Raw genomic sequence first — 9,640 nt, forward strand, 5'->3', positions numbered from 1 at the left:
CCAGTTTAGCTGCAGTTCTCTTGGCCAGTCCTATGAAATACATCCAAGGCCTAATGACTTCTCACCACTAATACCACTCATACTAACAGCATTCTCACCTAAGTCACTACCTTCTTTCTCTGGATTACAGTAGCCTCCCAACTTATTTGCTTACGTAACCTATTTATTCTACACAGTGCACCAGATACACCCCTTTGAAATGCAAACACAATCATGTTATTCTCTTGTGAAATTATCTCATATATTCCTATCGCATTTAAAATTAATTCAAAATAATCCCATGATTATCAAAACCCTACATGCTCTTCCACAGCATGGTTTGGTTCCAAGATGTCTCTTCAACTTTTTTTTCACTGTACTGAAATGGTGACTAAGAGTCATATATTTGTTTTTGCTCAAAAAGTCTTGACTTGTAAATTTTCCAGTTTCTCCTTTACCCACAGGTAACTCTTTCCTCATAAGGCTAATTGCTTGCTTCCTTGAGCAAGCAATCTGCTCAAAGATACCCTTCATTTTCTACCTGATATTAATAATTTTAATCATTCATTATTCCTTTACTATGCTCTATAGTGTATACAATTTCTGTTCTTTGTCATGTTATTAACTAAATTATTTATTTGTTTCAGGAATGTATTCTATAAATATTGTACACATAAAACTTATGTTATTTTTATTACTGTATGCTCAGCTGCCCAATAACAGTTTGAAGATTAACATATTTGTTAAATGGACAAATACATTCTTTCACAAATATTAGTTTAATACTTTTATATTAAACTCCCCATATACTTAAAATATGAATTAGAAAATTCAGAATCAACATTCCATTGGAAAAAACTAAACAATTTGTTATAAAACATCCTTAAAAGCATCAGAAAGTTAATACAGCAATGAAGAATTACGGGATCAAATTAAGAATGGTATGGAAGCCTGTTTGTGAGGCTTATGTTTGGGTTATCTCTTTACTTAGAGTGACTATAAATCTCCAAAGAGAACTAAAGGGAGAAATAACCATATCTACTAACATGGTAAGGGTATTTAAACATCTTTTAGTTATTGAGAAAATTGCAAGAAAAGAAAAAAGAGAAAGGGAGAAAGAGAAACAGAGCGATAGGGATAATGAAGGAGAGAAAGAAGAAGAGAAAGGAAGAGGAAGAAAAGTAAAAAGAAGGAGGAGGGGGAGGGAGGAAGAAAGAAAGGTGAAAAGAAAGAATGGTAAAGTTTTTAACAACATAATTTATCCTTCTAGAATATGAATGTTGGTCTATTTGATGATGTCCCATAGATTCCTTAGTCTCTGCTCATTTTTTATTTGTTATTCTTTCTGTTTCTCAGAGTCAATATTTTCCATTTTCTTATCTTCAAGCTCATTACTTCTTCTGTGTGTGCAAATATACTCTTAAATCCCTCTGGTGATTTTTTAATTTTTATCATTGTAGATTTCAACTCCAGAATTTCTGTTATCTCTTTGTTGATTTTCCTACTTTTTCATATTTTTTTCTGATTCCTTTATCTCTTTGTTTACGTTTTTCTTTCGACATTTGAGTATAATTAAGAGAGTTGTTTTAAAGTCTTTGTGTAGTAAGTTTGATGTCTGGGTTTCCTTAGAGATATTTTCTGTCAATTTAGTTTGTTCCTTTGAATGAGCCATACTTTCCTATTCTTTGTATGCCTTGTAACTTTTTTTGAAAACTGGATATTATAATAATTATAATTACTATGTGGTTACTCTGTAAATCAGGCCCCCCCTACAAAAACACTAATGTTTTGTGGTTTTAAATTTTATTTACTTATTATATCGCTAAGGTTTTTTTTTACAGTGAAATTTTCCAAGGTGGTTTACAAAACTGTTTGCTTTATAAGGTGTCGTCACTGAAGTCTTTTTGTTTCCTTAACAAATGTTAAGCTAATGTTTGGACAGTGATTTTCTTGTATGTCAGGAACTAAGAAAATAGGCAAATACAACAGAAACAAAAAGAAAAACAAGTAATCATTATCCAGCAAAATATGTCTCTAGGCCATGCACACTGGCTTTGTGCTGGGTTCTTTAAAGCCGGCACAAAGTCTGAGTACACTCTTGCACTGAGTGAAGTTCAAGTTCACTCTTACACAGAGCTTGCACTGAGTGGAGGGATCAGCCAAAGTAAAAGTGTAGGGTCTTCTTATGACATTTGTCAGCATGTGGCTTAACCTATGCATATATGTGACTTTCTAGACTCTCCCATGTACGTGAATGATTTTGGATGTCTTAGTTTTCCAAATACTCTTCTCCAACTTTTCTTCCTGTGCTGATGGTGATCTACTATATGTGTAAACTCTAGTTTTTTCCCTAAGCATCTGTACTTTGTTAGGTCTCCTTGCAGAGTTTCTTAATAATGTCCATTCCTTATCTGCTCTGTATTCTAGCAACACAGAAAAAAAAAGCCTCTCATTAGTCGTTTAGGTGTCCCGCAGACCAGTCAGAACAGACACATAATAATTTGCGGGTAAGATCTCTTGTTCCTTTGGACCATGGACCAGGGTTCCTCACTGGGAACATGGGCTTCTGACACTTCAACACTGCCAATTTGCTGGGGCAAAGGCAAGTTAAAAAATGTCATAAAGTTTTCAAGTTGTCTTTCTCTTGAGTCTGCTTTCACTTGGTTGTTGTAATCTTTTGACCATTTTCCAGAGTTTTGGCAAAATGTATTCTGACAGTTTCTCTTAGTTGTGTGATATTTCTGTGGGGAAATGAAAGATTGCAGCTGTCTCCACTGCCATTTTGCTGATGCTCCTCTTTTGTCAATTTTTGCCTCATGTTATTATGCTTTGTTATTAGTTCATGTATTAGTTTTCTAGGGCTGCCATAACCAAGTAACACAAACTGAGTGCCTTGAACAACATAAATTTATAGTCTTATAGTCCTGGAAGCTAAAAGTCTGAGATTGAGGTGTCAGCAGGGATAGTCCCTTCAAGGGGTATGAGAGAAAGCCTGTTCTGTGCCTTGTTTCTAGCTTCTGGTGGTTTAGTGGCAGTCTTTGGCATTCCTTAGCTAATCTCTGCCCTCATCATCACATGGTACTCTCCCTGTTTGTATGTCTCCCTCTACTCAAATTTCTTCTTTTTTTTTTTTTTTTTTTTTTTTTTTTTTTTTTTTTTAATTATACTTTAGGGTTTTAGGGTACATGTGCACAATGTGCAGGTTTGTTACATATGTATCCATGTGCCATGTTGATTTCCTGCACCCATTAACTCATCATTTAGCATTAGGTGTATCTCCTAATGCTGTCCCTCCCCCTCCCCCACCCCACAACAGTCCCCGGAGCGTGATGTTCCCCTTCCTGTGTCCATGAGTTCTCATTGTTCAATTCCCACCTATGAGTGAGAACATGCGGTGTTTGGTTTTTTGTCCTTGCGATAGTTTACTGAGAATGATGGTTTCCAGTTTCATCCATGTCCCTACAAAGGACACGAACTCATCATTTTTTATGGCTGCATAGTATTCCATGGTGTATATGTGCCACATTTTCTTAATCCAGTCTATCGTTGTTGGACATTTGGGTTGGTTCCAACTCTTTGCTATTGTGAATAGTGCCGCAATAAACATACGTGTGCATGTGTCTTTATAGCAGCATGATTTATAGTCCTTTGGGTATATACCCAGTAATGGGATGGCTGGGTCAAATGGTATTTCTAGTTCTAGATCCCTGAGGAATCGCCACACTGACTTCCACAATGGTTGAACTAGTTTACAGTCCCACCAACAGTGTAAAAGTGTTCCTATTTCTCCACATCCTCTCCAGCACCTGTTGTTTCCTGATTTTTTAATGATGGCCATTCTAACTGGTGTGAGATGGTATCTAAATTTCTTCTTTTTATAAGGACATCAGTCATATTGAATTAAGGCTCATCTGATTTTATCTTAACTTGATCATCTGCAAATAACCTATTTCCTAATGAGGTCATATTCAGTGGTTAGGATTTCAGCATCTATATAGAGGAAACAATTTAGCTCATATCTGTGCATGCATGATTGTAATAGCTATGTCTTCCTAAAGCATTGACCCCCTTATTACTACAATATAAATTTTTAAAATCCTATTCACATTTTTAATAGTCTATATTGTGTGTTATGAGTATAATGAGTTCAGTGTTCTTATGATTGCTCTTTGCATGATATTTTTTGTCATCTTTTTACTTTCAATCCATTTGTATCCTTGCATCTCAGCGTATATTGGGATCTCTTGTTTTAATCCAGTCTGACAATCTCTGCCTCTTGATTGGATTTTAATCTGCTCACATTTAATATTATAATTGGTATAATTCTATTCATGTCTGCCATTTAACCGTTTGTTTTGTATATTTCTCAAATATTTTTCTTTATTGAATTATTTGCAACGAATGAATATTTTCTAAAATAGGGAACTTTAGATTACTAATGAATTATTTTACTATATATTTTTGAGAATTTTTTTTTTTTTTTGAGACGGAGTCTCACTCTGTCGCCCAGGCTGGAGTGCAGTGGCGCAATCTCGGCTCACTGCAAGCTCCGCCTCCCAGGTTCACGTCATTCTTCTGCCTCAGCCTCTCCGAGTAGCTGGGACTACAGGCACCGGCCACCACGCCCGGCTAATTTTTTGTATTTTTAGTAGAGACGGGGTTTCACTGTGTTAGCTAGGATGGTCTCAATCTCCTGGCCTCGTAATATGCCCGCCTCGGCCTTCCAAAGTGCTGAGATTACAGGCTCAAGCCATCGTGCCCTGCCATTATACACATATTATTTTATAGACAATTTATGATAAAGAGAAAACATGCATTTCTACTGTCTTTTATAATGTCAACATTACCTATACCAGTGCTTTTTTAAAAATGTGGATTCAAATGACTGTCTTGTGTAACTTGCTTTTAGTCTTAGGAATTTATTTTAGTGTTTTTTTTTTTTTTTTTTTTTTGTATGGTAGGTCTGCCAGCAACAACTTCAGTTAATATTTCTGTTTATCTCGGTAAGTCTTTGTGTTATCTTAATTTTTGTAAAATAATTGCTGGATAAGGAATTGGTGGCTGACAGTTTTTTTTTCCTTTGCATCTTTTGAATATATTTTTCTACTGCCTCTTGCCTTCCATTGTTTCTGCTAAGTCAGCTGTTAATCTTACAAAACATAGGTGTTCAAAAAATAAACATGTGCATGAATATTTATAGCAGTAATATTCATACAGTCATAAAGTGGAAACAATCCACATGCTTGTTGACTCATAAATGGACACCCAATTTTCAGCTATAACAAAGAATGAAGTACTTATATATGGTGTAATATGGGTGAAATTTGAAGGCAAATATTACTTGATTTTATTCACATGAAACATCAGGAATTGGCAAATCCTTTGGGATATAAATCGGATTAGTGGACGTTAGGGATCAGGAAAGCAGAATAGGGTGTAACAACTTTATGCATAATGAATTTTTAGAAGGGACATGATGAAATCGTCCTGGAACATTGTGAATATACTAAAAGCAACTGCATTGTGTGCTTTAAAATGGTTAAGTTATTAATTTTATATTATGTGATTTTTACCTTAAAAAACAAGAAAGAAAATAGCCTTACTCTATACATAATAAACTCAAGATGTGTTACAAATTTATACGTGGAATCCAAAATACTATAATATTTAAGGAATAGCTAAGTAGAATAACACTGAAATTTAACAAAATGAAATATTAAAAAGAGAAAAGCACAGTAACTAAAAAGGGAAATATAGTTAATATTTTTCCCTCCATTAAACATGCCATTAACTAAGTAAAAAATCAAGCTGCAATATGTAAACTACATTTTCTAAAACCATAAAGAAAATAAGAAATGAAAAGGGATTTGGGAAAAAAATCCAAAGGTACAGTCAACTACACAAAAATACTTAGTCTCATTAATCATTATGAAAATGCAAATTGTAACTGAAATAAGACAAAACTACAATTCAAAGAGAAAGCCTAAAATTTCAACCCCAAAAATATTCTGGGTTTTGGAGAGCTGGGATGGAATAGGGCTCCTAACCTTACAACAATGAAAGAAACAAACTAACTTCAAAGCCATGACTTTATTTTTATAGCAACCAGGTTGTCAAGAACTGAGTCAAAATGTGAGGGAAAACAAGCACCTGCAAGGAGAAAGAGGACAGATGCACTTACATAGGACAGATGCAAATAGACACCACTATGACAAGTAAAGCTGGAATAATCGATAAATTCCTAAAGACAAAGTGGGGCTGGTCAGATTGGGAGACAGCTGACAGCTGCAGAAGTTGGGAAAGATCCATGACCTTGAAAACTTTTTCCCCACAAACCCACTATGATCTCTCAAGCAATTGGTAAGGTATCCAAGAGAGTCTGTATACGATACAGATCAGGGAGAGCAGAACACTTGGGAGGTGACCAGGTCTTGGGGGCCGAGCCCTTATGAATACGATTAGTGCCTTTATAAAAGAAGCTCAATGGAGTCCTTGTGTGCCTTCCACTATGTGAGGACATAGAAAGAAGGCACCATCTATGAACCATGAAATGGGCTCTCATCAACACTGAACTTGTGAGCATCTTGACCAGAGATCTTACAGCCCCAAGAAGTGTGAAAAAAGAAATATCTGTCGTTTTTTAGTCACCCAGTTTATGTTATTTTGTTATAAGAGTCCAAATAGACCACGATATTCCACTTAATATGTAGGGGAAGGCAACACAAACTGCCACACTTAGAATACTCCTGATGCTGGAAGTATGAAAACAGGAAAAACAAAACAAACCTGCCCTTGAAGGTGAAGGAGGAATATCATTGAGCTCAGCAACACAGCCAGGAAAAGAACAGAAGTGGGAGAAGGCTACATTCCTGAGACCCTGAGAAAAAGCACCTGCATAAGTCTGAGATGAAATTACCCACCCTAGTTATAATTGAAATCCCATAAAAAAGAGAGGAAAAAACAATGGGGCAAAAGAAATATTTTTCAAAATAACTGCCAAAAATATTCTAAAAGAAGTGACAGAAAATCAAACTTCAGATATAGGAAACTCAGAGAATGTCAAATAGAACAAACGTAAATAAGAATTCCATCTTGAAAAATCTTTAAAAAATCAACTCTAAATTTCATATCTTGCTCCAAATATATAGAGATATAAATAGGTTATAATCAAGATAGGGAGAAAGCCATATCATGGAAACACTAAAATAAAGCTGTGGAAAGACTACATTGATACTAGACGCAACAGAGTTCAGAACAAGAAAAAGTATCAGAGATGAGAGATAATATATAACATAATAATCAATTCTCAAGACGATGTAAACATCCTACTAGTTAGGGTATGCAGCTAACGACAGAACTTCCAAATACATGAGGTAAAACATGAAAGAAATCAAAGGTGAACTAGAAAAATCCAAAATTATATTTGCAGACTTCAACACTTTTGTCTTAGTAATGGACAGACTAGGCACAACCTCAGTAATCATATGGAAGATAAGAACAACAATATCACCAACAAGACATCCAATCTTCAATGGCAGATACTCTTTCCTTTCAAGTGAAAAAAAAAAACAATATGGCCTATTCTCTAATAAACCCAGAATTTCTAATATTTGCGGTCTTCCTTCCTTCTTTCCATCTTCCTTTCTCTTCCCTTCCCTTGCCTTCTTCCTTCCTATCTTCTTTTCCTCTTTGTTTTCTTTTCTTTCTTTTTTCTCCTTTCTTCTTTCTTTGCTTCCTTCTTTCTTTCCTCTTATTCTTCCTTCCCTCCTCCCTCCCTTTCTTTCTCCCTCCCTTCTTTTCTTCCTTCTTTTCTCTTATTCTTTCTTTCTCACTTTCTTGGTTTCTTTCCTTTTATTCTCCCTTCCCTCCTCCCTCCTTTTCTTCCTTCCTCCCTCCCTTCCTTTTCTCATTTTTCCTTCCTTCCTTCCTTACTTCTTTCCTTCTCCTCTTTATTTTCTTTGTTTCTTTGCCTTCCTCCCTTTTACCATTCTCTCTTCCTCCTTTCCTCCCTCCATTCCTCCTTCCTTTCTATTCTTTCTTTCCTTCTTCTTTCTTTCTTTCTTTCTCTTTCTTTCTCTCTCTTGTGTTCTTGCTTTCTTTCTTCTCCCTTCCTGCCTTTCTCTCTTCCTCCCTCACTCCCTTCCTTCCTTCTCTCATTTCCTCCTTCTTTCTTTCTTTCCTTCCTCCCTTCCTTCTTTCCTTCCGTTTTCTTTCTTTCTTTTCTTTTCTTTCTCTGTACTGCAATTCATATTATTTAAAAAAATTAAGAGTGGGAGGGAAAAAAATAAAGAACACTTTAATCTGCAGGTAAATAGATTATGTCTGCTGGAGACAAAATAATGGCCTCCCAAAAATGTTCATGTCCTAATTCCCAGAGTCTTACATACGAATATGTCAGGTTGCATGGTAGTGGGAAATTACATTTCAAATGAAATTATGGTTGCAATAAAATGACGGAGAGATTATCTTAAATGGCTGGGATCAATGAAATCACAAGCTTCCTTATAAGTGAAAGAAGAAGGCAGAAGAAAGGCAACCATGGAGGTGGTGTCGTGAGAAATTAACATCACTGACTTTTAAGATACAAGAATGAGGACCCAGCGCGGTGGCTCACGCCTAATCGCAGCACTTTGGGAGGCCGGGGTGGGTGGATCACGAGGTCAGGAGTTCAAGACCATTCTGGCTAACATGGTGAAACCCCATCCCTACTAAAAACACAAAAACTCTACTGGGCATGGTGGCACGTGCCTGTAGTCCAAGCTACTCAGGAAGCTGAGGTAGGCGAATAGCTTGAACCCGGGAGGCAGAGGTTGCAGTGAGCTGAGATCATGCCACTGCACTCCAGCCTGGGTAACAGAAGGAGACTCCATCTCAAAAAAAAAAAAAAAATATAAAAGAATGAGGTCATGTTCCAAGGAATAAAGGTGGCATCTGGATGCTGAAAAATATCAAGTACATAGATTGTGCCACATAGCCCTCAGAAAGACTACAGCCCTGCCCAAAACTTGATGTTAGCACTGTGAGTCTATTTAAGGCTTCTGAACTCCAGAACTGTAGGATTAACAGTCACTTTATTGTAAGATATGAAGTTTGTGGTAATTGGTTACAGCAGCAAGAGGAAGTTTATATAGTAATTGTATCATGAAAGTGAGAACCATAGTTTACAACTGCTTTTAATACTGCACTTGGATATTTGAAATCATGTACATGGAAATGATCTCTATGTGTGTGAGGGAGGATAGCAAATTGATGCCAAAATAATGCAAATGCAAATCTTACACTCATTTATATGTAGGTTTAATTTAATCCTTGAACTTAAAATGAAATTAAAGGATTATTATATTTTGATGAAATTAGACTAAAATGAACAATAACAAAATAAGATCTTACTTATATTCTTTATGTGGTCAATAAAGAAGTGATAGTGGAAAAAAACAAGGACAAATGAAGGTGATGATTTAGGAAGTTGGAAAGATAGCTTAAACTACAAAATGGTATATAACTAGTGAACACTTAGAAACATTGATTGACGAACTTCAGCTTTTGGCTTGGGGAGAGCATAAAATGAGAGCAGATGAGGTTTGCAAATTTGTAATCTCCTTGTGGAAAAACAGGGGAAAAGACATCTCAGCATAATAAGATTAATCTACTAAAGAGTCAA

This window comes from Symphalangus syndactylus, chromosome 20, assembly GCF_028878055.3.
Source record: "Symphalangus syndactylus isolate Jambi chromosome 20, NHGRI_mSymSyn1-v2.1_pri, whole genome shotgun sequence".
Lineage (NCBI taxonomy): Eukaryota > Metazoa > Chordata > Mammalia > Primates > Hylobatidae > Symphalangus > Symphalangus syndactylus.